Source organism: Gigantopelta aegis, chromosome 5 (assembly GCF_016097555.1).
Source record: "Gigantopelta aegis isolate Gae_Host chromosome 5, Gae_host_genome, whole genome shotgun sequence".
Lineage (NCBI taxonomy): Eukaryota > Metazoa > Mollusca > Gastropoda > Neomphalida > Peltospiridae > Gigantopelta > Gigantopelta aegis.
The window spans coordinates 32,475,317-32,483,840 of NC_054703.1; the positions used below are offsets into that span (position 1 = coordinate 32,475,317).

Here is an 8,524-nt window from a genome sequence, read left to right on the forward strand (position 1 = left end):
TGTGAGGTCTGATGGACCTGTATGCAAAATATGGTCTGGACAAGTATATAGACCATCAAAAGCAGTAACCTAGTAATGGTACACGACACAATGCCATCCCAGTTTGTTCTTACATGTGAGGTTTGATGGACCTGTATGCAAAATATGGTCTGGACAAGCATACAGACCATCAAAAGCAGTATAACCTAGTAATGATACATGACACAACGCCATCCCAAGTTGTTCTTACATGTGAGGTGTGATGGACCTGTATGCAAAATATGGTCTGGACAAGCATATATAGACCATCAAAAGCAGTAACCTAGTAATGGTACACGACACAATGCCATCCCAATTTGTTCTTACATGTGAGGTTTGATGGACCTGTATTAAAAATATGGTCTGGACAAGCATATAGACCATCAAAAGCAGTAACCTAGTAATGGTACATGACACAACGCCATCCCAAGTTGTTCTTACATGTGAGGTTTGATGGACCTGTATGCAAAATATGGTCTGGACAAGCATATATAGACCATCAAAAGCAGTAACCTAGTAATGGTACACGACACAGTGCCATCCCAATTTGTTCTTACGTGTGAGGTCTGATGGACCTGTATGCAAAATATGGTCTGGACAAGTATATAGACCATCAAAAGTAGTAACCTAGTAATGGTACACGACACAATGCCATCCCAATTTGTTCTTACATGTGAGGTTTGATAGACCTGTATGTATCCGTATGCAAGATATGGTCCGGACAAGCATTTACTGTTATGTGCAGTAGACCGTCAAAAGCAGGTCACAGTGACCTAGTAACAGTACAGGAAACACTGCCATCCCAAGGTGTTTCTACATGTGAGGTGTGATGGACCTGTATACGTCTCAGAAGGGGCCTCATCATCCCTATCATTTCGCACCTTTGATAACACTGACAGAACCGATCCACAAAGCAGTTGTAGACAGTCGGTGATAACGTCAATCAACTACAAGATTGGCTGCAGTAAAACAGTGATCTCCATTAAATTTGTCTCGCATAATTAATGAGGTGCCCCACCTGTAAAAACACCAATGTATGACCGGAGATATCATTTCCGGGCGGCTTTCTGGAGTGACCAACTGATTGTACCAATTCACACTAATTTCCAAGATTTTTTTATGAATGTTGCCGATTTACTTTACAGTAAATTTAGATGTTTAAAAAAAAAAAAATCGTATTGACGTTAAATAAAAATAAAAATATACTGCGTCCACAGGGTCGAATGTGTATGGAATATGGTGCGTCCCATCCTTGATTGCTGCATCAGGGACCTGGGACTCCGGGTCCCTAAGAACCCTGCTGTCTGAATGCTCCGGACAAGGATTTACGGTGATATGGCATCAGACATATGGTTAAGGACCACACATATATTGAGAGATGAAACCCGCTGTTGCCACTTCACGGGCTACTCTTTTCGATTTGCAGCAAGGGATCTTTTATATGCACAGACAGAGTAGTACATACTATGGTCTTTGATATACCAGTCATGGTGCACTGGCCAGGTTTGATGGTCCTGTATGCATCTGTATGCAAAATATGATCGGACAAGGATTTACTGTTATGTGCAGTAGATCGTGAAAGTTAGGTCAAGTTCACCTAGAAATAGTACGCGACACACCGCCATATCAAGTTATTTCTACATGTGAGGTTTCATGGTCCTGTATGCATGTGTATGCAAGATATGTTCCGGGACAAGAAAACGTTAACAGACGGACATACAACGCCATACCATAACAGTGTTTCTGCCAGAAAGAAATTTTGGGTATGGCGCTATATGGAATTGAATGCAACCGCAGTAAACAGGGGGTGTGGGGGGGCCATCCCCAGAAAGAAAATGGGTTACGTTTAGGGTATCTGGGTATGGCACCATGCCCATTTTACCCTCAGGCAGAAACACTGCATAATATGACCCATAGATGGGCATATAAAAAGAACTCCATCAGTTCGCTGCCATTTTATTTTTTGCACCGGAACCAGGTCAGGTTTGAGTGCTTAACATGCAAATTCAGAACAAGCTGTTGTAGCGCACACCTGTCTTGGGCACAGGTGCCAGCCTCAGCAGGCTCCTCTGCCTAGGACAGGAAAGGGTAGAGAGGGGGGCCGCATGCACCAGCAGCCCGACCAGGGTCAATAACAGGTGGAGGGTGGTTATGGGTGCTATGGAATTTGGATTTAATGTCACGTAGGATTAAAGCTAAATGGAAAGGAGGAATGCAGGAAGGAAATGCTTTATTTAGTGATGCACTCAACACATTTCATTTACGGTTATATTCGGCATCTGACATATGGTTAAGGACCACACATATATTGAGAGAGGAAACCCACTGTTGCCACTTCACGGGCTACTCTTTTCGATTTGCAGCAAGTGATCTTTTATATGCACAGACTGGGTAGTACATACTACAGCCTTTGATATACCAGTCATGGTGCACTGGCTGGAGCAAGAAATAGCCCAATGGGCCCCGTGACAGGGATCAATCCCAAAGGGTGCGCATTTTGTATTCATGAAGGCAATTAGGCCCCACTGGAACTCAAAGATTTGTTACTCTAATACTAATATTAGTACAGTGCAAGCGTAATATGCAAAACGGTAACCAGTCTTTTATTAGTTTAACAGTTGCAAGCCACCATTTATGTTTGCAAAACGTTAAAAGTGTAAATTATTAATTTAATTTATAAAATACCATATAAATAGCAAAAAAAAAAACAAATAATAATAATAATAAAAAATACAAATAATTAAATGTACAATATCATGGAATAGATACATTTGGTGTGAATGGTGGGTGGGTTGGGGGTTATATGCCTTAAACTGTAATACGTACATTTACACTTTATGCTAATAAAGGTTCTTGTTTCGGTTTTCTTTTTCTTTTTTTCTTTTTCTTTTTTTCTTTTTTTTGTGGCGGGGGGGGGGGGGGGATGGAGTTCCCATTTATTAGTAAATAAATATATACTCATTTATAAGTGATAAAATATTAATTTGCTTTTAATGCTGTTGTAGGTAACATGGATTGTTTTTACAACTTGGGTGGTTTTAGAGGAAACAATTATTTTAAAATATTAATAGGTAATTTTATTTTAAACTGATGAAAATTGTTTGCATGTTTTTTCTAAACATACCATAAAATATGCATAAGGAGCATGTTGTGTAAACTGACAAATTGATTAACATGATCTTAGTATGTAAAATGTACATTAAAAAATTTATTATTTAATTTACTATTTTTTTTTTTTTTATAAACAAGCAAGTGAATTTTTCACCATAGCCATTGAATTTTCAAATCAATTGGCCCCATGGCAAGTGAATTTAAAACCAAAATCTTGAACTCCTGTCACTAATTTGTTTCTTGGAGTGCCACATTTGGTATTTATCAAAGAAATAATAGTTTGAATGCATTCCAAATAATTATACAGTTTAAAAGCATTCTCTATACATCTATAGTAAACATCACCAATCACCCCTCACCCTTCCCCGGTGTAAACCTGGGAGCTGACAATGACATTCACAAATTAGATAAATGAAATATTAACCTTCTAAAATTTGACTTGACACCCATGGCTTTGACTTTGGGAATTTTAGCGTTGGTTTATAAACTTTTGGGAAGTTTCAGTTTCATTTGAAAAATTAACATGTTAGTAAGCTTTACTAGAATCGAAATTACTAATACTATACATATACTTGTATTTATTCACATTAATATCAAGTCTTATGTATTTTTTTCAAAATGTGCCTTTATATCATAATAAAAAATGACAATTATTCACATTTGATACTCTAAACTTGGGAATAAAAAGCGACATATATAGTCTTTAGAGAATAGTGGGGAATTATGCTGATTATCGGAGTCTAGAAACAGAGGTAATAAAAGCCTGACTATTCGGTGACAGTAGTGAAGATGTTTTAAAAATTGGCTTAATATAAACCCTGTTGGGCCCCATCCCTGAAACCCCAAAGGGAGAAAAATGAAATGAAAAGAAATGTTTTATTTAACGACACACTCGAACACATTTTATTTACAGTTATATGGCGTCGGACATATGGTAAAGGACCACACAGATATTGAGGGAGGTAACCGGCTGTCGCCACTTCATGGGCTACTCTTTTCGATTAGCAGCAAGGGATCTTTTATATTCACCATCCCATAGACAGGATAGCACATACCATGGCCTTTGATGTACCAGTTGTGGTGCACTGGCTGGAGCGAGAAATAGCCCAACGGGCCCACTGACGGGTATCGATCCCAGACCAACCGTGCGCTTTACCACTGGGCTATGTCTCGCCACCCTGAAGGGAGAGAGTCACATCTAATCCCATCAAGTTGAACAACACAAATATAGCAAATGATTTTACTTTATTTAGCCAGGGTTCGACAAATGCACTAGCCCTTGGTCTAAGTCAGTAAATTTTTGATCTGGTCTAGTGGAAATTATCAACTGTATTACTACAATACACAGGACACCAGTGTTCGAGATTAATGGTATCCCAATATCCCAGGGATACCTGAATTTAATTTTGGATACCAAACTTCAATAACCCAGTATCCCACCGGGATACCATATAATGTTTGTTTTTGTTTGTTTAATCCTGTGTTGGCAATTGCGGCTTTGCAATAGACTGGGAACGAGAACAGTGTCGTCCAAGTTTGTTACGATGTTATTTATGAATTTCATTTTTAAGTGGGCTACTAAATTCTCAGGTGGGATACCAGATTTTGAAATGTGAGTATCCACTTGGGATACTGCTCAAATTTTTAAATCTCGAACACTGGACACTTGTCTAAGCTGCTAGCTTACGACTTGTATTTGTCGGAACACTTTTAATTTTTCTTTCATTTTCTGGTACTTATTTCAAACATGCTGTTCTGGACACACACCTCAGCTATCTGGGAGTTGGAGCCAGTACCGGGCTGCGAACCAGCCGGTATCATGTCGTTTCACCTGTATCCAGATTTGCCCATGGTCGGTTTGTCCCGGGTAGTTTTGTCCTCCAAATGGGTCGCTTCGCCCCTCCCACCCTCATCAGGGCTTGCTCTTTCGCTAGCCATTGGCTACTTTATATAAAATGTTGGCTAAGCTAACATTTAATTGCTGTTTTGTTCAATTATTTTATTTGTATGTTAATTTTGCACTCATGCATATCACAATCGAGGGAAATGAACGTACAGTATTTATACAAACGGCAGTTAAACGTACACTGAATACAATTAGTTTACAATAATCATGACATTTGTTATAAAAAATTATATAAATTTGTACAAGAAATCCAATTTTATTATTCATTAATGTTCTCTTGTTGTCAGTTGTGTTCTACAAGCAAAGGTAAATGGAGTAAAACTATTTTATGGATCATATTAACCTATATACTGGGGTGCCACGATATCGCGGTACTTAACTATTTGGAAGAAATAAAGAAATGCACTAACATATATATGAAAGTAAATATACTTCGGTTGCAATGTTTGCTATATCTGCTTATCTGCATCATGTCCATAACATTGTGTACCATAATTGCAGTTCTAACATTAAAACAGTTGATGGAAGTACACCAAAGCACTGGCTTCCGTTCAAGAGGGGTTACCACGATATCGCAGTAAATCGCAAACGTTACAATACGGTGGACCACACGGGTCAAAAATGGCTCTTTTTGTAAACACATTTGTAGTAATGTCTAGTACACAAACTTGAACACAAGAACGAAGAAAAGTCAACTTAAAACGTTTCGTTTTTCAATTGTAGTAACATATTTACATTTTCCAATGGAAAAGTCAGTAATAATAATTATTATTATTCTGCAAGACAGTGTGAGAATTTTTTTTAAATTGTTCATCGTATTAGTGAGATTCAACAGTTACATGTATATATTATAATCAATATTTATCGAGTGAAACCAAGAATAGAACATATTAAATTATTAAAAGTTATGTGTTTTGTTTAAAGGTAGACTAAACTCCAACAAGAGCCTTATGTGTTGGAAAGATGCATACCCGGACCACCAAGACATTCTGACACTTTAACAAATGAAAAAAGCATAATTTTAGAATTAAAAAACGTGATTATATTCCTGCTAACTGGGGGCAGCCATTTTGTTTCGTTTTTGTGACGTCCTGTGGTATAGCTTGGGGCGAAGTGACGTCAGCTCAGGTCCAACTTCTCTATTATGCACAGTGTAAACAAATGCTCTAATTTACGACAAGGCGCTTCGCTTTCATCAACCTGACTTGTAAAAAAAACATAAATGACTTGATAGTATAATAAACTATTTAAATATATTTCAATTTGCATCAATATAACGAAATGGCGTTATAGTTGTTTGGGTTTTTTTTTAAATCCAAAGAAAAAATGCATATTATTAGGCCTATTGGTAGGATACGTTCGAGCAAAAACGACCACTCACGATACCCAAGTGATAATTTTCTTTTCTCTGGGACTACGTAATTGGTCAGTTTTGTGATCTTAGATGGGAAAGTCTACTTAATAAAGGGTTTTACAGAATTACTTACAGTAATAAAGCTGGTAAAGTCTATTACGATTTGAGGTTATCACACAATACCCAGTGATCTTCATAAAAGAGGCACGTCTTTTTCGTGGGTTTAGACACAAGTGTCTAGAGACCGTCTAAATATACATCTGCCAATCAAGAACCACAGGTACAGGCCACGGAAAGAAAAGACCAATTAAGCAAGAAAACACTCCGACTATTATTTCAGTACGTGGGTTAATTTATATATACAAAATATAATACAGTTATTTCAACATTTGACAATGATGGTTTATTTTGTATTGAAAAATAAACCACATATACACGTTGCTGTGTTACTGGGATGAATATTATTACAGAAAATTGCGATGCATCCGCAAAAATCAGGTATGTTTTGTTTCTTCCGTTCGAAGACTAATTCCTGATGTGTCACGTTAGGTATTATGTAACCACCAGCTCGCCAGAGGGCGTATTCACTAGGATGGTACAAAATGGCTGCGCCCGTTATATATAATAGCCATCACATTTAACCATTTTATTAATTAACTATACGATTATACTTCTTGATATTAAGCAATAATGTGTATTATGTATCGTTGAATATGCACACCAGTCCAAAAGACTTGCTTTAGTATTTCTTTAAATTGCCAATAAATATAGGCATGGCCCTTAAATGTTTTCATACATTTCCAGAGGCTGCACGTTCTAAATATAGTAACACAATAGCCTCGTTTTGATTGTCAACAACCAGACGACAGTCTGATCTCTGTCAGAGCAGAATTGTATGCGTGTATGTTAGGTATCGTACCTGGGGCTATTTATAAGCATGGGGGTGTCAGTAAAATCACACTGTTATTTTATGACCAAACAGTAAAAATATGAATACTTACGCAAAAATGTAAATGCCGTGATATCGTGGAACCCACGATATCGTGAGCAAAGAGTATACATGTACATTAAATTGCATTTTTAACACTATATACAAGCCTGTAAAGAACAGTAGACTTCGCATGCAGCAATGACCATCCGTCCGATTCAGTGTATCACTTCGGATATCAGTCTGTACCGTGTACGAGTATTACGATTGGGTATCCAGGAAGAAATCTAAATAGCTGATACGTATAATATATATCAAAATGGATTTTTCATCATACTCACCAGATACTGGATTATTAATTTGAGTTTATAATCGCACAATACATCAAATTATACTAATAAGCTGAATCCACCAACAGCTATATATTCATTGTCCATACAAATAGAGCGGAAATAGAAACAGTAATCTGACCCGGTATTCGGACCAAGCATTGAAATACGGACCGCTGTTACTTTTGTTTTTCGTTAACCTGAGTCCTCTGCCGTTCGAGTTGCTAGACGGACATTTGGACTATTATCATCGCTCTTAGCCAGGGTACTCTGACGGTGAGAGATCTAGACGGACATTTGGACTGTTATCGTCGCTCTTAGCCCGGGTACTCTGACGGTGAGAGATCTAGCCCGAGTACGCTGACTGTAAGAGAGCTAGACGGACATTTGGACATAAATACGCTCTCATTACAGTCAGAGACCAACCTATGTATTTTTTTGGCAATTCCTGACTACCAAACGGTAGGCAAAGATTCCCGCTCTAATACCACAACAATCCTATGTTTGACGTCAAATACCTTTACATCGATCATTTTCGAGTTAACTGATACAAAAAAATCCACATATTAATCACTAATACACATACTACAGAAAGAATCCCGACAGCACCCACATCTCAGCTACGCTTCGTGACATTCCGTCGCAACAATTACAAAGCCCGGCTATCTATTTCGAGACTGGGCGATTCCGCCTTGTGCAGCAGTTACAGGGGCCGTCTCATAAGAGGAGGCAGTACGTAGCACATACTTTTGCCGTATCCTGTCGATAATACCCCAAATGTATCCTTCAAATTCAAAATGGAATCAATAATGTGTAATTGTTTTGGTTTAATGACGTAATTAAATCCAAATTCATCCAAAACGGCATTAGCCAACTCT

At 37.9% G+C, this 8,524-nt stretch overlaps 1 protein-coding gene across 1 annotated transcript in view; it reads right to left on the bottom strand.

Annotated features, from left to right (window-relative positions):
• Positions 1 to 7,784, bottom strand: part of LOC121373102 (zinc finger protein 665-like) — a 31,664-nt gene extending 23,880 nt beyond the window's left edge. The window contains exon 1 of the mRNA XM_041499549.1: positions 7,659 to 7,784. The gene's annotated coding sequence lies outside the window, so the exon portion shown is untranslated. The remainder of the gene's footprint in view (positions 1 to 7,658) is intronic.
• Positions 7,785 to 8,524: the final 740 nt, after the last annotated feature.